This window comes from Strongylocentrotus purpuratus, unplaced genomic scaffold (genome assembly GCF_000002235.5).
Source record: "Strongylocentrotus purpuratus isolate Spur 01 unplaced genomic scaffold, Spur_5.0 spur5_scaffold_20, whole genome shotgun sequence".
NCBI classification, from domain to species: Eukaryota; Metazoa; Echinodermata; class Echinoidea; order Camarodonta; family Strongylocentrotidae; genus Strongylocentrotus; species Strongylocentrotus purpuratus.
In genome coordinates, this window is record NW_022145606.1 from 46545456 (window position 1) to 46568187 (window position 22732).

Consider the following 22732-nt stretch of genomic DNA (forward strand, 5'->3'; position numbering starts at 1 on the left):
GCATCTCCCCAAAAAGGTAAAATTAACGTGTTTTTACACGTTTTATTTTCGAGGGGGGACGGCCCCCCTCCCACCCGGATCCGCCACTGCCCCTCCCTAACCTCACTTTCTCAGCTCCACCATTCCTCTCTGTTTCCTCTACTTTTTGTTTCCTCTTCAATCTCCCCTTAGTGGGGTAGTGAGTACACTTTATTTGGGGTGGGGGGGGGGGCATCTCCCCAAAAAGGTAAAATTAACGTGTTATTTTTAAAGGGAGGGGAACGCCCCCCCCCCCCCCCCCGGATCCGCCACTGCCCCTCTCGTAACCTCGCTCATCTCAGCTCCACTGTTCCTCCCTGTTTCCTCTACTTTTTGTTCCCCATTTAACCTCCCCCCCCCCCATTATTTCCTCTTTCTCCCCCTGCTTTCACGGAGTCTCTTCATTGTGTATTATATCACCTCCCATCTCTTGGCCTTCCTCCTCTTTCAGCCTAACATCATATAGCGGGCATATATCATTATTATAGTCCCACTCATTTCTAGCCCTTCCTCCATTTTCTTCCCCCATTTTATCCTCTTTTTCTCACTCGATCCATCTCCTCCCTCTTCCCTATTCCACTCTTTATACCTCTCTCTTCTTCCTCCTGCTCCCGCCCTCCTTTGCCCCTCCCCCTCTGTTTTCCACACTCAGTCTCCTTCTCGCCTCGTCCCCTTCTATTCTCTCGATCCTCCTTCCCCACCCTCTCTCCACTCATTCTATCGCCTCATTCGCCGTCTTGCTCATCGTGTTCCTTCTCCCTCTCTAATTGCCTCCAACCCTCTCTCTCTCTCTTGCTCCTTACTGAAATACTATTGTTAATGTTTGTCACACAATAGTATACACATGGATACATGGAGACACAATGTTAATCAAGACGCTATGTAGAGCGGTCCAATGATGGTAAGTTTCCACAACATCACTGTTTTGGGGAAAATATATCTGGAATCCATCCCGCCCACCTTCAGGCAAGAAAAAACTAGATTGAACTTCGACTGCGCGCAGTCGAAAATGATGCCTCCGTCATAGAGCTATTTTACAAACCAAAACAGAAGAATTTTTTTCAAATTCAAGTTCAATTGTAATCCATCAACAGGTTCTCAGAATATCGTGATTACAAGCAATTTCTCATATACGACCCTTTGATCTTTGACCTCATGACCCTAAAATCTACTCAGTTCATTGGCTCTGCAAGATACATACATGATCTAGGTTTGGCAGGAATCCATCAATCTGTTCTAACGATAATGCGATCACGAGCTGTTTTTGCATACATAATGAGCCCTGTGACCTTTGACCTCGTGACCCCAAAATCTAATCAGTTCATCGGCTCTGCAAGATACATACATGACCAAAGTTTGGCAGGAACCCATCAATCGGTTCTTCAGATAACGCGATCACAAGCTGTTTTTGCATACATAATGAGCCCTGTGACCTTTGACCCCAAAATCTAATCAGTTCATCGGCCCTGCAAGATCAATCGGTTCTTCAGATAACGCGATCACGAGAACGGGACGTACGGATGACCTCCGGCTACTTCGTAATGGAGGCATAAAAATTTAAATGATATAAACTTGAATAAAAGTAAACGGTATAGGTGATGGAAAAATGTTACTTAGGACCTAGCAATTATAATTTTCTGCTATATTACTATATTATCCTTGTCTCCTTATGTACAAACAAAACCGGTTACAATACAAAATATTGGGGAACTTTTCCCTTTTCACCAACCCCTCCCCGAATCAAAGAATATGTACAACTCATGGTTGGGAGGAACAAAAATTGATATTCCTCATAAAAGGAATCAATGTTACTGATCATGCTGAGCTTATAATGCAGTCGCTTGTCTTCACACATTCTTTATATATGAAACAGCCCCGGCTACTGAGTGGCTGGTGGCCGCCTATCACACTGCCCAAATCGCGTTCCAGAGAAGAACAAAGTCCACACAAAGAAATAAAATTCTCGACAAGAGTCAAGTGTTGAAGTGGATAGTAACTTTATTACGATTTATTACATATAATCACGAAAAGTCACATCTATGGGCTGGAAGCCCCCAACTCTGCTAAAACTTTAGCACCTCATGGCGGCAAAGGAAATGAGGTATGAAACAAAATGAGGAAGTCATCCCAAAGTAAAAGCTCGCTCCAATTCAGGAACTTCTTCCCATTTTATACCTTCTGACACGTGTTGCCCCTTAAAAGGCTGTGTCACTACGACTCTACGAGGCATTGCGTCAAATTAATCCCTGGAACCATATACACCGATATTAAAAGGAACTTTATTAATTTTGCGAACTTAACCTCCAGAGTTGAGCTCACCGGACCCACCATTACTCCTCTACAATCCATTGATTGAGTTTATGTGTTTTGCAAGTAGTCCACAGTCAGGAGGTTCACAAACCCCTCTACATGTACATCCACTGTCACATCTCGATTCTTGAGATGAACTCGGTAGAAGTATCCACATTGTTTTGGAGTTGCATGCTCCTTCTGGTGACTGCTCCCCTTCAGCTACTAGTACAGAAAAGTCCAATGGCATCCTTGCACGCAATTCTGACAAGCCGGCTGTTCATGAATAAAATATAAACTATTTTCAAATAGTATACAACTTTAGGAAGTAAAGCTGACATCATCATTGTATTTCTTCTTCTTTTTCTTCTGGTTCTACTTCTTCTAGTAAGTAATCTTCAAAGGGTTATTCGTTTTATATAAACATATTGTTCGCTCGACAGGAGTACATTCCTTATATTCCATGCTTATCAGCCCAACGACAGATCCCAGATAATTATAATAATACATGGTCTTCATGGTCTGAAATGAAATTACTGTATTACCAACATGCCTTTCATTACTAATATACTACGTTTGTGTAAAAGATCTAATTAAACATTCAGACCATCGTTTTAAAATGGCATTCACAGATAAATCATAGAATTGAATTCCAAAAATACTTGACATCAGCAACTTTACAGTGTAAAAATCTCATTCTGATCTGAGTTGTTACAACCAAAGGTGTCCAGTCATTTTTTTTGTTTTACTGTTAGTATGCAAACATATTTTTCTTTATCACACTTCTCGGGCAACTACCTCCAGGACATCCAAGATACAGCCATATGACATATCTAGATCTTGTACTGCTAGGCTGAGCGCCCTGCCACCCCCATTTTTGTTTAAAATCACCAATCCAAACGTTGAACTTGGGTTACTGTTAAGAGAATATATTGTGAAAGTGGGATGGGTTGCATGTGGTAAGGATGTGTTGGTTAACAATTGCAACAGAAAGTTCTCGCTCTTCTATGGGGCAACTTACTTCAGACACTGCCATCTGGCCTCCGAGCTTTAGACAGCAAGGTCCTTGTCTACCATATCATCGTGAGCTTCTCATTCTACCCTTCATTTGCATGAAATACATTACATGTACAGGCACCTGTTTGTACAGAGACATAAAACATATTTCACTTTTATGGCATGTTCATGAAAGCAATGTACAGTACTAATTATAAAGTGAACAGCAGGGTAGGGTTCTTGCAGAATTTCTAGAACTCGCAGTAAGGGTGTAATAAAATATAAACTTTGAACAATACTGGTATGTAGAAAGGGATTTAGGGTAGCCCAAAATTGGGTCTGGCAATGTTTAATACATTTAGGGTTGACATTATGTTTAGCAATGGATCCAGGATTAAAGTCAAGAATTCATTTTGTGTTAAAACATAACCAGTAAATAAATGCCAATAGAGCATGTTGCAAAAATCGCTGAATTCTTTTAATTGGTAATACAGTGCTACATGTTTCACAAACTGCAGGCCAGCGTGTTTTTACTTCATAAAATCTATTGTAAATGATACTGTGTTGTATACTTTTTTCCCTTCCACTCTTCATCATGTTGCTGCTTTCACAATACAGAGGAAGATTTTAAAACTACCATTGATGAGTAAGAGATACATGCAGCTCCACCAGCACCTGGAAAATGCAATTGTACGACAACTTCTCCTGAGACAATTGCTTCACATAATTTTTCTACACTATTAAACTTCATCCCTAGGCCTAACCCTAAACCTAAACCACCTTAATCCCAATTCCAACCCTCAGTCTAACCCTTAACCTTTGACAAAATAAAGCCCAGAGTAGTCGTTGCCGGAGCAAATGTTGAGTTACTAAAAATGCCATGACAGACTCATATGCTATGAATTTATCTCTGCTTCTTTCCCTGATTTGTTAAAAAAAAACATTGTAATATGCATTATGAATTACCAGTCCATTGTGCTTCGCTCATATATTGCCAGGCACAAGAGGCCATTGCTTTGAGGTAAGGGGGAGAACATCAAGACTGGAAGTGGAACCTCAAGGCACCCCATGATCTCTCAACAGCAAGCCCCTCCTCTCCATCCCTGGAACAGAATTATAAAAATATTCAATAAATATTAACCAAATATGTAAGAATACACAAAAATTGCATTATTTATTTGTTCAATTGTCTTTAATGTTTACTTTCTTTTTCAGCAAAATATGAAGGTCAATTATTTTCTTTTTGCTTGTCATTCTATTTCGTGTATAGGACTCTCCTCCCCCCCCCCCCATCCCTTCTTCAGGGCCTTCAAATGTTAATTATAAAAATATATATTGGAAGTTAAAATACACTTTAAATAAACACTACAGCAACTTGTTAGTAGACATCTTGTTGCACACATACATGTAGCCACCCCTGAATGGATACTTCTCAAACCAGCCCTTTGCATACCCCTCCAACTTGGCCTTATCTAATGCCCCACCCATTTAAAAATCAAGTTTTAAAAAGTCCATGTTAAAAAAATAAAATAAAAAAAGGTTTACCTTCTCTTGTGGTGGTCTGTTTTCTCCAGGACATTCTTGTTTCTGGCACATACTCAAAGAAGCAAGCATATGGTAATACACTCTGTATATTTCCTGTAAAAGGGAGGGGGAAAATTTATTCTTAAAGGAGTCACACCAAGAAGCAAAAGTGTATTGAATTGATGCAAAATTCATAACATTGCGAAGGGGAAGCCCTACTGATCAAATACAACAAATTTCCTCTTGTTTTCCTGTTTGTCCAGGGTGTGACGTCACTATTCAGAGCTCGCTACGCTCGTGCGTTTGACTTACGTTCGGGGGTGCTTGGGGGTCTAAGAAGGGTCTTGAAAAATTGCATTTTACGCCTTTCCATGATATCTATATGATTTCTCAGCAAATTATTCGTGTTTTTCAAGAGAAAATCTTTCCATCCATACGTAATTTGTTCTAATTATCAGTTGTTAGTAAATTTTCTTTGTGTAGCTCCTTTAAAATAGCTAGGTTCACATTCAGACTCAGTGACTGAAAACAACAGTCACTGCTACAATGTTTGCAGTCTAAAGACTGAGAGTAGAGACAGAGTCTTGACGTAAACTAAGAGACACATAGAGTCAAGACTGTGCCAAAAAAAGATCAATACTCTAGAGTAAATTTAGAAACCACTAGCATGACTAGGCACTAGACTACACTACACTGCAGAGTGCAATATACTTCTTCTCCTTCTTGAAGATAATCTGCCTCCTATCCTTCAATACCGGTACTGAAGATTCTTGCAGATGCCGTATATATATATATTCGGCCCGAGTGGGGTGTGCAGGTTGACCACTACACCGGGTTTTTCCCCTATTCTTATACGAATAGTGCTGTGGGTTCTTAACATGCAAGGGTGGTGACTATCCTGTACACGGGGTCTCCTTTTAACATCCTATCCGAGAGACGGATTGTTTTCCATGTAACATAGCCTGCGTCTATGAAACAACAAGGGGAGGGGCACGTTAACACACAACGCTTGCTTCATTCATCCGCCTGGGTGAGAGTCGAACCCAAGATCTTTGGGCCAACAGGCAGACGCTCTACCGACTGAGCCAATTCGCCTCCTAGTCCTCCTACTGTCTACTGACTAGACTCTAGATTATTTACATTTCTATTTTAATTCTAACTTAACTAAAGTCTAGTGAAATCTTTACTCCAGGAAGCTCCGTCACCGAAGCCCTTTGGAGGCCGTAGGCGGAGCTCTCTGAAGCGTTTACATGTATAGCATGGAGTTAGTGAAATCTAAACACTGTTTGGGGTTTTGCAGTTTATTGCAGGAGTTGTTGCTTTGGCTGCTTACAGCTTAGCTTGCCCTTGAAATAAAAATGGAATTTTCAATTCTAAATTTATTAAATCCGACAGCAAAGTCCGGATAACAGCAACGGATGACAGTAGATCTACTTCTACAGTATACCACTCCAGCAAAGCATAGACTGATATAGACTGAAAGCTTCAGTCTCTGATATCGACGGTTGTTCTGCTGAAATTGCATCTGGCTCATCTGACCGCCTCTATACATAGACTGAAGTACGTCCTATGGTGACTTTCACCTTTGACCCACATACTCCGAAATCGAACTTAGGCTGTACATGTATTTTGACACCATGTACCTTCATATCAAATTTCATTAAAATTCATCAAACGTTACTCAAGTTATCAAATGGAAACCAGATTCGCATATTTAATGAGCTATGACCTTTGACCCACATACTCTGAAATCGAACTTAGGCTGTGTTTTGATACCATGAACCTTCATATCAAATTTCATTAAAATCCGTCAAACAATACTAAAGTTATGGATCGGAAACCAGATTCGCATATTTAATGAGCTAGGACCTTCGACCTACATGTACATACTCGGAAATTGAACTCAGCCTGTATTTTGATATCATGTACCTTCATATCAAATTTCATTAAAATCCGTCAAACATTACCGTCAAGTTATTGATCGGAATCCAAAATTGTTACGGACGGACGGACACACGGAAGGACGGACGGCAGTGTTTCTATATCCCCTCCGACTTTGTTGCTAGGGGATAACGATTAATCTGAGAAAGTCTCGTAGTCAACATGATTCGTTGTCAGCCATCTTGGTTTTAGTTGATGAATATTCATTTTTTCTTTTCGAACATCCAATAGCTACATGTACGTACGAGTCAGCCCGTCTTGACCCAGTGACATATTCATAAACCCAATATTAAACGAGTGCTCCGATTCGCCATTGGCTATGTTTTGGTAGGTTTACCCGGAAATATATCGGCCGGTCATGTCATAGATTACCAGAATGAATGCATGAAGGTACCGTTTCATGGTTCTGAAATAAAAAATTGGATAACTCATACACGTAAGTCCGTAAATTTCACATTTGAAAATAAGTCATAACAAATTTGATAACTGTGAATAGGAGAAAAATATACATACATGTAGGGTCTTGATTTTGTTTCTATTTGCTTTATAAATCAGAAAATTAGATCTACATGTAAATATAGAAAATTGGGGGAGCAGATTTCAGAGTAAAAAGAGTTACAGAATAGGCTCAATCTATCCCCCCTCCCCCCCCCCCCCCCTGTGTGAGTCGTCTGGGTTACCATCTGTGTATGGGGAATGTCGACAAATGTCAATTTTATTAAAGAAATGACCCATATCAGACGGTTATTTATGTCTAAGACTGATAGAGAGCCCCCCCCCCCAAGTGTTATTTAGGGTACACATATGCTTGTTCCCTCTTTTTGAAAGCACCCCCTATCTGAGGACTGCCAAAATTTCTTGACGCCCCTTATGCAGGCTTTTCCTGCCATGGAGACCCCCCTAAATCCGGAACACTGCTCAATGAACCCCCCTATCTCAGAAAAAGCAGACCACCCCCCCCCCCTTACTCAAATAAGCTGTCATTACTGGTTGGCTCACACACCCAGGGAATACCCCAAAGAACTCAGCCTGCATTAAGTACATTTAGCACATGAAATACATACAAAATTTCTGTGCTTGTGTTTTCATTCATACATGTACCTTGTAAGAATAAACAAAGTCTGCAAATTAGTTCTATGCTCACTTATCTGCATAATATATCACCACCGAATAATTACTTAGTACCTGATATTGAGACTTAGTTAGAAATAAACCTTCCATTATTCTTAACTGACATCACCTGTGCCTGCATGACTGTGTCCTTTCACATACTAATGTTTGTACCTGTCATAATGAATGACTTATGTAATCAAACTCTGTAACTAAGTACTTTATCCTCGTAAAGATACTTTTTAGATTTAATGAATCAGTAACCCTAACCCTAACCCCCCCCCCCCCCCCGCTTATTCAGCGGTCGGCTGAGTCGTTGCGATTTTTTTGGGACTCCAAAAAAAAAAAAAAAGTGTCCTCTTACCCCCCCCCCCCCCCCCCCCCCCCCCCCCCCTCTCCCCGCTTATTCAGCGGTCGGCTGAGTCGTTGCAAAATTTTCCGGCCCGATTTGTAAATGTTAAACCCCCCCCCCTTCAAAAAATCCTGCGTACGCGCCTGAATGCAGCTGTGTGTGAATTAGGATAGACTACAGTATAAAAATAGTCTACATCAGTCCCTGGATTTGATCGATTTTTCTATGTTCAAGATATTTTATAATCCCCTTTTTTAATTTCTCAGGAGTCCAAAGAGAGGAGAAGAAAAAAAACACCCCCTTCTTAAAAAAAACCTCCATGTGAAAAGTCAAATACACCCCCTTTTTTTAGAATTCTCGGGCCGGACTTTGTCGCACGAAAAGTACCCCTTTACCGGACATTTTGGTAACATGCATGGTATTCCTCCGTTTTCGGAATGGGGGGGGGGGCAGGATAGAGAGTAAATGCTAATGCGTATTGACCTTAGCTATTTAGCACTGCACTACTTGTAATAGGCAGAATTGCAAACACAAATAGTCCATACACACCTAACAAACGAATGCACGCAATAAAGACGATGCGAAGTGGCTGATTGGCAATTTTGACAGTAAGCCCACGCTTAACATTTTTAAATTATTTTTTGAAACATCTGTATGTATTTTACTGCTATTTTAGACTATCTAGTTAGTAGTAGGTGTCATCAATTGTCACGAGGTCTAAGTAAAGTACAAATTTTGAGTGAAATCAGCCGAGTTTTGTACAGTGCTGTGTGAAATGTTGAGAATCAATAGCACAGCTTTTAAAACACAGCCAGGAGGCGAGTTTGCTCAGTTAAAGCATCTGCCTGTCGAAGCAAACATGGATATACTAGGTCTAGTCTAGATCTAAGAAGGTAGATCTAAGAAGGGAGATCCCGGGTTCGACCCCAACCCAGGCGGATGACTGAAGTGTGTTAACGTTCCCCTTCCCTTGTTCATAGGCGCAGGATGTCAAGTGGAAAACACTCCGTCCCTAGGATAGGACGTTAAGTGGAGGCACCGTGTACAGGAGAGTCACCACCCTAGCAAAGAACCATTTCATTGCACTATTCGTAGCTCTAGAGGTCAAGTAGTAAAATCTAGACCCTAGTGTAATGGTCCACATGCACACCCCAATCAGGCCTAGTAGGTCTAGAATCTAGATCTACTAGTACATTCTATTTCTAGGCATCTGCAAGAAACTTCACTCTTCAGTAGATTGAGGAGGCAGATTAATTATCTTGAACTTTGAAGAAGAAGAAGGATAGTAGACTAATAAAATTTGTATAGCACTATAGGGCCTACTTGTAAAGCGCTTAGAAACATTTTTGTAAAGGCGGTTAGAGACATTTGTATTAAGCGCTATATAAAAATTAAATATTATTATTATTAATGCAGCTATGTGTGTGCAGTATACATCAGCTCAGTACTGACAGTAGGCCGTAGGGAGTGTTGCGAAACTGCCCGGGAGTTCTAGGGCGGACACTACACGCACTCACTCACCCCGCCCCCGGCTGCGTCTTATTTTTTCGTACCACGGCGAGCCCGGATTCCTATTATTTCATGAATATTCATTACGCAGGGTCGGGGAAAGCCTCGATTCTCTTGAATATTCATGTATGATTGCACGTACGTACGTACGTATACCATGCGCAGCATCGAATATCGTGTGTAACACGTACGTTGGATTATTAATGGTATACCTATAAAATGACATAGAAAAGCAATGTCATGGTCATTTAGATAATACAGTCATAAATGCTGTGTTTAATTACTAGTAAATGTCAAAATGTCAGTAGACAAGATATATTTCAAGCAAAAGTCTTGATAGGCATATTGTGAGTAGCCTAGGCCTACTTTTCGAGGTTTGCTTTTTAAATATTACAAGCAGAGGTTGAATTTTGGTATTATAAACTGTATAAAATAAATAACATAAAGACATTTAGCAAAAATAAATACTTTTGTACTGCACTTAAATTATTTCTATGATCTATGCTCACTTAACTGCATGATGAAGAAAAGGAAGGAAAAAAAATGGGATTAGAAAGAAGAATGAAAAAATTATAAAATAAAATATGTATAAATAATAAATGAATGGAAGAAATAAAGAATATGGAATAGAAACCAAGGAAGAAAGAAATAAATTGCAAGAAAATTGAAATGAAAAGAAGACGAAAGAAAAAGGGAAAGGAGCAAGATAATATTGATACCATATCTTCACTCATTTTTCTTTTATCTACCTCTTGTTTTTGTTTAGGCCTAGCTACCATTTTTTTCCTTTCCTTTCTCTTTTTCTCTTAAAAGTTCTCCTTGGTATCTTTCTTACATTTTTCTATCCTTACTCATATACTGTGAAGAAATGATTTCATCCTACGGCGTATTTCATCTGGATTATATGTTTGTCACGAGCTTAGTGACAAAATAATGAGGGAAGGGGCCGGGGGTAGGGGACTCGATGGTAATTCATCATTTGAAGGTTTACAATGTCCACGAGTTATATGCACCCACTGAAGAAAATCCATATATATGGTTACTGCAGGAACCCCAGCACCCACAGTTCCCACGCATGATGAGTCAACTGACTCGAGAGATATAACTACACATTCTTTTTAAGTGCCCCCTTACCACCTGCGATAATTACCCCCTATTCAAATCTGACAGGCGTCCCTCTTTCTTCAACAAATGCCCCTTTTACTTTATAATAAGTGCCACTGTTCCATTTTCATAAGTGCCCCTTGTGACATCTGATAAAAGCCCCTTTTATTTTGACACGCGTCCCCTTATACTTTCTAACAAGTGCCCTTTTACATTTGGATATGTGCCCCTTTCCCTGTTTAATAGGAGCTCCTTCCCTTTCTCATAAATGCCCCTTTGACACATGCCTCCTTTTTCTTTTATGTAAGTACCCTTTTCTTACTGATGGGTGCCCCTTTCCTTTTTTTTATAATTCTCTTTTTCTCTCTTTCTCTATCTTTCGAAAACTATCTTCTGCAAGGTTTGTTCTCTTGACAGAGCAACCTATTGCAATTCCTTTCTGTCTCACTTTCAGTCGTACTTGTTGCCACTCATTTGCATTCACTCGTTATCAACTACGATCAACCATTCCATATTCACTCCGTTACTGTCCACATTTCAATTTGATTCTCTTCACTCTCCCTTTTTGCAGCCTTTGCAGGAGCTTTGCTAGAAGTAGAACATTTTTAATGTAGAGGTCAGAGAAACCGGAAAGTATGTTAATCATTTCATTCAAACATTGTTTAATTTCAATTTATTGACATAATTTTTTGTTAATTTGAATATAACACTGGAAATTTTAATTGGTTTGCCAGCCCCCCGTCCCCCCCCCCCCCCAAAAAAAAAAAACAACAACAACAACAACAACACAACAACAATTGGTACCAGGGTTTTCGTTAGAAGGCCCATGTCCTGTAAAATTTTATTTTTAAGAATAGTTTTTTTATTTTTTTTTATTAATATGACATTGGCATACCATTAATTTACCAGGAACCCCCCCCCCCCCTCCCATTAACAATCAACACTGCCATTATTTCTACCAACAGTAATGCTATAATTCCAAAGTTTTCACTTTCTAAATCCTTCTAATATAAACATAATCATATTTGTATACTTTTGCATCCCGTAACATGGACCATGTAGTAACAGCAACTGGAAGAGGATAGCAAGCCCCCCCCCCCCCTAATTTTCTTAAGTTAGAAAGCATCGAAACATGCTTCTATTAAAGTTAGCAGTTTGGATACGAAAGACAATGATGATTAGCAGTTTCCATATTTAATGCATTTAGAGGGTTGTCTTTCAAACCTTCTTACATACAATACTTGAAGTAGCAATAATGTCATAATCTACAAAACTTCTAATACAGAAGTCCATAGAGGTAAATGAATTTCATAATGTATAATTATTATTAAAATATCATTGATTAATTCAATCTTTAAAATCGACTGATAGACCTTTATCACTGAAATTTCAAGGAGAATCTTTCTGCCCAGTCCTCAGTTTCATCCTATAAGATGGTAGTTGACTTTGTTAGAATTTTAATGTTTATTCGTTGAGGATTAGTTATCTTTAATTATTTGAAAGTTGACAAGATGATAAACTTCATTAGCTTTATTGAATGTAGTATTCTACAAACATATAATACAAATAACAAATAAATATCATTCCAGTTGAAACCCATCTCTATTGTCCTCTTTCATTATACGAGGGTGGCATCTTTAAGACGTAGTCCCGTGTAGATATCTTCTGCATTCATCACTAAAGTTGTAGCCTAGTTTCAGAAGAAATATAAACCAAGTCTGTTGAATGGAAAAATGAAATAAGAAAATCAACAATGACTAGTAACATACACCCTGATACCTGCTCAGAAAAAAGAAGGACTGAAATTCACTTGGGGTTCTAGTGGGCAAACCTAAACTATTTTCTGTACAAGACTAGTTTAAATACTGACCACATCTTAGATTATTATTGATGATCCCATTAAGACGATAGGCCTGCTGGAGCTCGGATCCGACTAGGTATAAATAAGTAATACAATGTAATACAACTCGTGCTCATACCGGTAATTGAATAATACTTGGTTAAGTATGGGACATATAATGACCAAACAACTTGGACCAGAGAATGTACTGGAAATAATGCTACTGAAACATACGTAATGTAGATTTATTCATCTATATTGACATTCAATTTTTAATCTAAATAACAATTGTGATATTCAGTCAATAATTCTTTTACAAGTCAACTGACAATGAAAAATATCTTTTTCAGATCTATAATTTTCTGCATGACATGTGTTCCACAAAAGTTTATAAGGGGCACCTTCATGTATATTAGTACACTTGCTCGTATGAAGTGTAGTAGGCCTGCATCTCTAGATATGATCCCGTCAATATCTGTTCTTTGTTCCTCTCCCGAATTTATAAACCAGCATGCCTTCATCATCCTCGTAGAGAAGCATCATCCTACATGAGAGAAAACAATGGACCGGTAGGTACTTCAATTAAAAACTGATACTAATGGATACATATCAACCGTAATACATCCTATAAACAGAATTTTATCAATCTTATTTTGTGTTCTTCTTCATCTTCATTGCTCAAGAAGTGAAAGGACCCCTTACAAAAAAAATAATGAGAGGTCCTGTGCATACCCAACATGTAGTGCTTTGGATGTGCATTAGCTATGGCTCTTCTAAACACAGGACCTCCTGTAAATAAGGACAAGTTTTCCTTTGTAAACAAAGAAAGAAAAGACATCAATATTTGTATGCTAGGTGCAGAACTAGAATAAAATATACCCTCCACTATATATGCTTGCAACCAGGCGCGGATCCAGGATTTCTAAGGGGGGTGGGTCCAAAATTTGAAATTATGCGAGCCAAATATTGGTATGTAATGGTGACCAGCAGTGACGTAATGGGGGGGGGGTGGGTGCAGGGAGGGGCGAGTTACCCCCTCCCTCCTCCGCGAATGCGGAAGCTTTTACGATTCATTAAATCATTAGAGAAAGAAGACGATTCGTTGTACAGTTCTCGACTCTTAATCCTTGTCTGAATTTCAAAGATGTTCTTTGTCTGCTCCTTTTTCTTTCTACGTCCTCTTCTTTTTCTTTCCTCTCTTTTTTTTTTTTTTTTGGGGGGGGGGGGGGCAGTGATTTTGGGGGGACCGCCCCCGCCCCCTGGCTACGGGCCTGCAGTCAGATAAACACATTTTGATACCTTGTCCGGCCCCGGAAGCTCAGGGGTTTAAGGCAATAAATTACGGTCAGATAAGCATTCAGGGGCCCGCCTTAGGGCCCTAGGTAAAATCCAGGGGGCAGACCCCCCGGAAGCTTAGGGGTTTTAGGCATTTAATCACGGTCAGATGAGCAACTTTGATGCCTCATTATTTGTTGACACTGGGAGTTAACTATTCTTTCTTTCTTGCTCTCTTTCTTTTTTTATTTCTCTTTAATATACTTTTTTTTCTAAAGTGGGAGGGGAGGGAGTAGAGAGCTCGAGGCTCCCGATCCCCCCCCCCCCCCGTTCCTCGGGCCCTGACATGTAGGAATCTCAAGAATCATACTTCTTGCCTGGCTGTAAATTTAGGAATTTGTTATTTTCCAACAAACGCATAAAAAAGTATAATTTACTCAAAGTGAGGAAAAATTTCGGAAATTATGTCATTTTCAGCATTATTTGTAACCCACCTTTAGAATTAAAAATAAACCACGTTTGAATTTGATTTCCCCAAGCCCCCCCCCCCCCCCATCAGTGGGGGGAGGCAAGGCCCTTTCGCCCCCCCCCCCCCCGATCTCCTTCTTTCCCCTTTTCTTTTCTTCTTCCTCTTCTGTCTTTCCCTTTCTCTCCTCTTTCCCTTTCCCTTTCCCTTCTTTTCCTTTCTTCTCTCTTTTTTTTTCACGGGGGGGGGGGGGGGGGCAAGGCCTTTTGAGTGAATTAATAGGTGGTCGTTTAATATTTGTGTGTTAAATAACCTGATAACTTTACCTGCATGGGACTTTCTGCGTCATCTTGCAAATATAAGAGATGTTGTAATGTCCTCCTTCCAGCTCTTCAGTTTCAATCTTTTTGAACTAAAAGAAGAAGAAAAAAATCAATACGACAATGAAGGAATCCCTTTCTCCTTAACAAAATAAAATGTCTAGATCAAGCATAATACAAATTAATAGCTATTTTTTATGTCATGGTTGCCCTTAATTTTCATATGGTGTGGAAATCAACATTCCTATTTAATGAACCACAGTACAAAGTAAAACTAAATGGAAGATAATTTAACTTGTGCCTCGAACAGTGGTGTATAATATACCATGGCCTATATATATGGCCTATAGTATGAACATGAAGTAGTACTAAGTAGAATTAGTTTATTATAACAAGAGGTGGACTACATACCGTATAAGTAAACATAATTGTCGACTAGCCCAGGGGTCTTCTCTTATACAACATCCAACAAAAATAGATTTATCAAATGAACTGCACACTTTGGAGAAAAAAAATCTTTAATAGGTCTAGATCTATATGAGTCATGTCGACAACTTGACAAGCATGCGCTGGACAAACACAGCACCTAAACATTAAATAAATGAATCCTAGACTACTTTGTTTGTTTTTCTTTGAATATTTTTATTAATAAGTTCCAGGTTTACATCTAAATGAAATAGGGTTTGGAGTTGTTTGGTTATCCATGGTCACAAACAATTTTGGTCTAAAAGTTGACACGCACCAATGACGCAACTGAGCGAAATATGGCACTGAGTGTAGCCAACAGAGTCCACATCTACTAAAGATATAAACAAGAATTAACCCTCTTGGATTATTAAAGAAATCATACTTCATAGATTATTTTAAGGTGTAACGTTAAATCTAGATTTAAATTCAATCGATGATTGTTGAATTAGATTCACGATGACGATCAAATTTGGAATAAAACCTGATTAGAAAGTTTATCTTGATGCAGATGAGCACCGAAATTCCCCGGGGTGGGCCTGCCGGAACCCCGGGGCTCTAACTAGAGTACAAGGGTGACATGACGGCAAACCGCAGCCAAACTACTTCACGACGATGAAAAGGCGAAGTGCAATTTCGAGAGAAATATTTTCCTAGCCCTTTCCCAAAAATCTGTTGAGAACAGTCTCAAAATGTAAAGAAATTACCGTAGATCACGAATTACAGCTTTTTCAACATTAATTACTAAATTCACTCAATCAATTCTCGCTACCCTAAATAGGTACGAAAATCTCGAAATTCGCGAGACGAGGTAATTTTCACTCTCTCGGGTCGTCACTACAACTTCCGGTATAGAGTCCCATCCCGCTGGCGCTAGCGCCTGTGTTCGCTGTGCAGAGTTTTCACGCACGCTAAAATCGATGCCAATCAGTGTAATTTGTACAGATTATAATATGCAATGGAAAGCTTCGGGCAGAATTAGTGACTTTAGCACAAAAGGCCGTTAAACTCTACCGTGAAAGAGAGGGTTGTGATCACGAACGCCTGCACAGGAAGCTGTAATGTCGAAAAGCTATCCCATAATGCAATGCGCGTTTTCAGGATTTTCCCCGGATCTCGGCAGAATCGCTATTTGGGGTAGCGAGAATTACTCACCCATTCTCCATTCTCCGTGAACTAAATCTTCTCACTTTGTGCGAGTAGCGTCGTGCATGAATCAGACTGCTGCGATTGCGACCTCAACAACATGCACAGTAGTTAGTACCGTACCTCGATTACATGAATATTCAAGAGAATCGAGACTTTCCCCGACCCTGCGTAATGAATATTCATGAAATAATAGGAATCCGGGCTCGCCGTGGTACGAAAAAATAAGACGCCCCCCGGCTACTCACACACCGTGACACGAGCTCTCACTCTCGAGCTCTCAGAATCAATCTTTGTTTAACCTCCGGAAAATATTCAAATATCAAAAACCACATAAATATCACCTTATGAATACGAAATTACGGAATAAATACGACATGTACTTACAGGATTTCTACAGAAAACCGTGTCAAGCGTTGGGTTCATTGTCACAGATAAAGTCTATATTTAGCCCGTAGTTGTTTTAGAGCGCGACAGTGCAATTAGACTCGTTCGCGAACTATCAATACATTATTGACTATATCAACTTGTTGTTTGTTTTATGAAACAGATTTTTACTTCTATCGCAGATTGAATTCTTAATTAGATGTGTTATAGATATCAAATTTGCTATATTAATTCGATTCTGAGTTCAATGCTGCGGATAAATTCGAGTCTCCTAAGACTTCTGGTGCATTTGAGTCTTGAACAAGACTATTCAGACGCTACCGCTGTTCTTAAAGAAAAAATCCGCAATTGTCAATGACTGCTTAATTTGTGTCGATCTGACGTTGTCATTTAAGTTGTAGGCAGTTTCGTTTGTTAATGTTCTGTTTCAAAGGGAAACAATTATCTTCATAAGCCAATTAAGTCGAATTCAGAAGAATGTTAGATGGTGCAGAGGTACAGCTCAATTAGACTATACAGTGGTATTAACAAGAAGGTCAGTATATAGAGAAACATATAAGGCGTACTGCATGGGGATGATATAAATACTGATAATGAATATGATAATGATGACGATAATAATAATAATAGTAATAATAATCATAATAATAACAACAATAACAACCTACAATAATGATAATAAACCATATGTTTGAGGCTTGGAGCTTTTATGTCACTTTAATTCAGTTCGCACAATTTTGGTTGCTCTCGCCAGATCAGACATTGAATATATATTCTTCAAATTGAAAGGCTATTTACGTATTTAAAAACAAAATTGAATAGCGGAACTACAATTCATCGCCCCTGAGAATTAATACTGCTTGAACACTCATGCTGAGGATCAATTTACAAGAAACATGATAGCATATATACCTCAAAGTTAATTGTGCTGAACACTTATTGAGGGGGTGCATTAAAAGAAAACATATGGAGATAATGAATAATAACATATGCAAGGTAAACCCCAAAAGCCCATATCTATACCATAGATGAATACCAAGGTTTGATTGTTCTAAAACGACTGCAGGATTAAATAAATTCCTATTATTCGAATGATCTATTTAACCTGAAATGGGTATACATAAACAATGTTAACATCGTGATATCCAATAATCATACAGTGGCAAACCTGGCACACACAACAGCTCTTACATCTATTTGTCACATATTGCAGCTATAATCTTCTATAGATTTCTTGTGTTAGAATTATATTCACCACATAATGTGTATAATTTTGTTAGTTTTACACTAAGTATTATGGAAAGACATAAAAACGTATTAGGTTCGACTTGCATAATAAATAAATGGCAGGGGGAAAAAAAATCTGAATTCGTCTTATTGCTACGCAAATTCTACCTCTAATTAAACGGAATTAAACGGCGTGATACACCCTTTCCTGCATGTAAAATGCACGACGTGTAAATCGATTTCCACACAATCTGTCGCGAATGGGATCCATCCTGAATGGCAAAATGTGTATGTACGAAGGATTACAGTTCGAGATCGTGTTATCGTCCCGTTAGGTAGTTTGATCAACTTTTTGTCTTGCGCTTTAAATTGATGATTCAAACTTTGTAGAGTGATAGTTCATGCCATTTCATATTTTTAGAATCAATTTTTGAAACATGGGTACATTAAAAACATATTTTAAAAATTAATTAACCTAATCTATTTTGAAGAGCGCCCTCGCTTTTATCCTCGTATCGACGTACCTAATAATATTGCTCTTTTATGTCAGCTTTTTTCTGGTCAATATAGACGTTTCTTTCAGCTAGATTCCTTTCGTGTGCATTCAGCCTTCTTTCAAATAGGTCTTACAACTGATTGGATTCAAATGTTTGTCCCTAAACGGAAAATGTACTTAAATAGCGCATTGTTCTTAATATGTTTGCCATGTTTTGTCAATGGAAGCTTCTTGTATAGCCACTGCCCCCCTTTTAAATATAAGACAGATTATCTACAAACTATAATAAAACCGTGTAACAATTTAGGAAATTTATCAAGGAGAATTACAAAATATGATTATAGATTATTGAAAATAAAATTTAGCTATGCCCATACATTTTTCATTAAAGGAAACCTAAACCCAAAGAATAAGTGTAGGTATTCTGAAAAATGAGATGTATTCCTGCCCTTTGATGTACAATATTCCTTACGAAAATGTACAAGATATATATAAATGACGATATTCCTGGCATGGTGTGATGCTTGTCAGCATGACATGGGCGCAGCCATTTTCTTAAAGATGTGACGTATCTGTTGAAGTTGTACATGTATCATGCACCAAGCTTTAGTTGGAAAGAATTTTTAAATCAATAACGACGGAAACCTTTACTTTTCAATGAAAAAAATAACAACTGAGATGATAGAAATTAAATAAGGTGAAAAATAAATAACAGGGGCACAATTGTAACAAATACATTTATAAATACTACACTATAGCAGTTGACAAATCTATTTCATTTATGATAAACCTTCAACCCAGAAGAGCACTAACTAATTTATGCAATTTGCGTTCTGGCAATTATAGTACAAAGGATAATAGCAGGTGAATGAAATGCTTCATCACCACACACGTCTGGGAAAGAAGCATCCATACATTTGAATACATTTAGGCCTACTTGATAACCGACTTCGCATAGTACGTCACATTATCAAGAAAATGGCGATGCCCATGTCGTGCTGAGAAAGTGTACTTTATTTTTGCTTTATACCTCTCTCATAAACTTCGGTGGGGAATCTTTTAGATTTATGGGTAATAACATAATGAATCTCTCAGAATAAGTAAAGTTATTACTTGGGGTTTGGTTTCCTTTAAGCTCAGTAGAATTGCCTTAGTAAGATATATTGAATGTCTTAAATCATAGATGTAATTTTAATTTTAACGGGGCATTGCGGAAAATGTGAAAAAAAGTATTTGAAAAAATATTGTGTATCAGTTTATAAAATGTACATTGTATGAGTGATGAGGGGCAGCATTGTAATGCAAAGCTTGAAAATATAATTTTGGCCCTGGAATATCGTTTTTTGATTTTGTTGTTACATCAGAGGGTTTTCATGACATGCAGTGAAACTTCTATCGTTACCACATCACAGGGTTATATCAATGCCCTTCTAGTTCCCAATTTGCGACATAGAGTAGAGAACATCGATGTGTTTTGAACAGCTATCATGTTTCTGTGGAGATCCAGAATATGATCTAGCTCTGAGCAGATGTTTTACTTTTCTCAGAATCTCACAGCCCTAATTAGTCAAAATACTTTTACTTTACTTTAGCGGCGTCCTACCGGTTTCTCGTAATATGATGGACCAGAACTTCCCTCTCCAAATCTCAACAACCCATTTCACATCAAGTCTCTCTTAATCACACCAAGGCACAGCTGGCAGCCATTAGACTTCAAGTATGTGGCGTCTACACTCAGGGGCGGATCCAGCCGGCGAAAAGAGGTGGGGGGGGGGCAAGTCTTGAGAAAAAATATAGCGCCGACTTAGCCGGCCGGTGAAAATGAAAAAATGGGAGGGGGGGGGGGGGGGCTGGGTGTAAAAGCACATTTTTTGGGAGGGGCCCAATTCGTGAGAAAATATTTAGCAGCGATTCATCCAGTCGGTGAATACGCAGGGGGGGGGGGGTGGGGGTGTGATATTTCTTTTGGTGTGGGCGAAAATGTTTTTAATTTTTTTTGGGGGGCCGCTTTTGTTTTTGTTAAAAAAAAGCTTAAACTTACGTTCTTATCCTTTTTTTAAAACTGTTTTTTAGGCTAGGGGGGGGGGGGTCGGAAAAATCGCCACATGGATCCGCGTGTGTCTACTCTGACTTAATGGCACAAACGAACAATTCAAAGACATGAAATTGCAAAAGAATAAATCTCATCCAGTTTGAAGTACATGTAGTACAATACTGATAAAATCGTTTATTAAAAATATAATTCTTCTGTCATTATTGTTAGAAGAAACACATTCTTGGTAATAATATAACGTCAGGTATTTAGGGTAGCTGAACAAAAACAAATTTAAAAACACATATATGTTTATACAGGCAAATAAAGTACAAATTGCATTCAGAGATAGGATCCATTACCAAAGTTAAACATACATGTAATCATTTTATAAGTTATTATGCTTGATGAATAAACTTGAATTATGTTATTTTATTTTACCGTTACATGCAATACATGATTGTTATTTTCTTCATGCCACAAAGTTAAACATACATGCAATCATTCTATAAGTTATTATGCTTGATGAATGAACTTGAATTATGTTATTTTATTTACCGTTACATGCCGTACATGATTGTTATTTTCTTCATGCCACAAAGTTCAACAAACATGCAATCATTCTATTAGTTATTATGCTTGATGGATGAACTTGAATTATGTTATGTTATTTTACCGTTACTTCTTAAATATATTTATATGTAACACCAGTGGATGTGGAGAACCTCATGACAGAATGGAAATTCTTTTAGGTAATCCTCAGGCGTCCGCTGGTGGCATTTTCAATGTCTTGTAACTCTTAATGTTATATGATCTGTGTTGTCATTTCTATTTTGTTTATACATGTACCTGGAAATCAAATAAATTTCAAAGAAAAAAACAAATTATAATAGGACCTACACATGTACTCGTTATTACACATCACATGATTGCAATGATAAAGATGTCAATACAAGTTGATACTATGAAAGAGAAAAAAGACTAATGCACATGCCTCTCAACAAAGACATACAAAAGCCAAGTTTTTTTCCTATCCAATCGAACAAGTCTGAACATTTGAGGCAAAAGGCATCATTATGTAATTGCTGAACTAACCCAATAACACATTCCTCTATCGATTGAATTGCTTGAGAGGAATACCTATAGGGGGGGGGGGGTATCTGAAATGATATGTGACACCCCATCAAAGAGTGAAAAGAAAAGTAAAGGAATGCAACGTGACCCCTCCCACATATGCTCCAACTTGAGATTCCAGTTATCTGTCTAAATAATTATTTCAATTAATAAGAGCAGTAGCCCCCCCCCCCCGCCCCCCATGACATCAGTGCCCCCTCAGTAACTCAACCCATGCTAAACTATTAACACTAACGATTAATTATCAAAAACCAAGATCATGACAAGATATCAGTTGACAAGTCTTAAACTGCTTATACAGGAATATCAATTATTTAAGTTAAACTTACACTGTACATGCACTATGTATTTCATGAGAAGACGTTACGTACATGTTTAACCTTTCCCCCCATAAAAGATAGAGAGATTATATCAAACTTGCACACCAGAGAATTTGAAAATTTACCAGCAATTACCCTTAGCTTAATTACCTACTATGATGGGTGTATTTTTGCTACCAAAGAATACATGCCAACATAAAATCAATAGGATTTTAAAGAATTATATACATTTGAATGTGGGCAATTCAACTAAAATTGACCATGAGCCGAACTCATGTAAATTGGCAATGACTTCAAAAATATATATTTCCTATAATGACAAATTTAGTACCAAACACAGGAAAAAAGGTATAAAAAAGAAAAAAATCACCCCATTCTTTTCTTTGAGTAGAATAATAATATTGAAAATTGTTAATACGCATGACTTTTCATTGGGTGTAAAAGACAAGAAATTGTATAGCAATTGTAAATATTATAACCTTATTGTTAAACAATTATGTTCAGAGTATAAGCTTTTGTTGATACCTAAATAAGACTTATTACTTATTGAGCTCTAAAACTCAATCAGTTTTGAATTAAACCGACAATGGGTAATGAAATCCCATCGCAAACACAAATAAAAGCAGTCACAAAAAGTCAACACCACCCTCTCCTCAGAAAATACATGCCTATAATTGTGATTTTAAAATTCTGTAATAACCGATACATTGGTTAATTGGTGTGAAAAACATAAAGACAAGCTACACATAATTAACAAAAAGATTGCATTAAAAAAAGATAC

General features: G+C 38.1%; 2 long non-coding RNA genes across 4 annotated transcripts; both read right to left on the reverse strand.

The window, feature by feature from the left end:
* Positions 1-1998: 1998 nt before the first annotated feature.
* LOC115927495 lies at positions 1999-16786 on the reverse strand. 2 transcript variants are annotated; one of them, XR_004065672.1, is made up of 5 exons: positions 16743-16786; positions 4849-4941; positions 4270-4406; positions 3329-3445; positions 1999-2583 (listed from the first exon to the last, which is right to left on the reverse strand). It is a non-coding gene; the product is annotated as an uncharacterized LOC115927495 (long non-coding RNA). The 2 variants fall into 2 exon arrangements; XR_004065671.1 differs by having other exon boundaries at positions 1999-3445.
* LOC115927496 lies at positions 12434-16467 on the reverse strand. Of its 2 annotated transcripts, XR_004065674.1 has the most exons (4): positions 16365-16467; positions 14751-14827; positions 13085-13227; positions 12434-12561 (listed from the first exon to the last, which is right to left on the reverse strand). It is a non-coding gene; the product is annotated as an uncharacterized LOC115927496 (long non-coding RNA). The 2 variants fall into 2 exon arrangements; XR_004065673.1 differs by lacking the exon at positions 12434-12561 and having other exon boundaries at positions 12956-13227.
* Positions 16787-22732: the final 5946 nt, after the last annotated feature.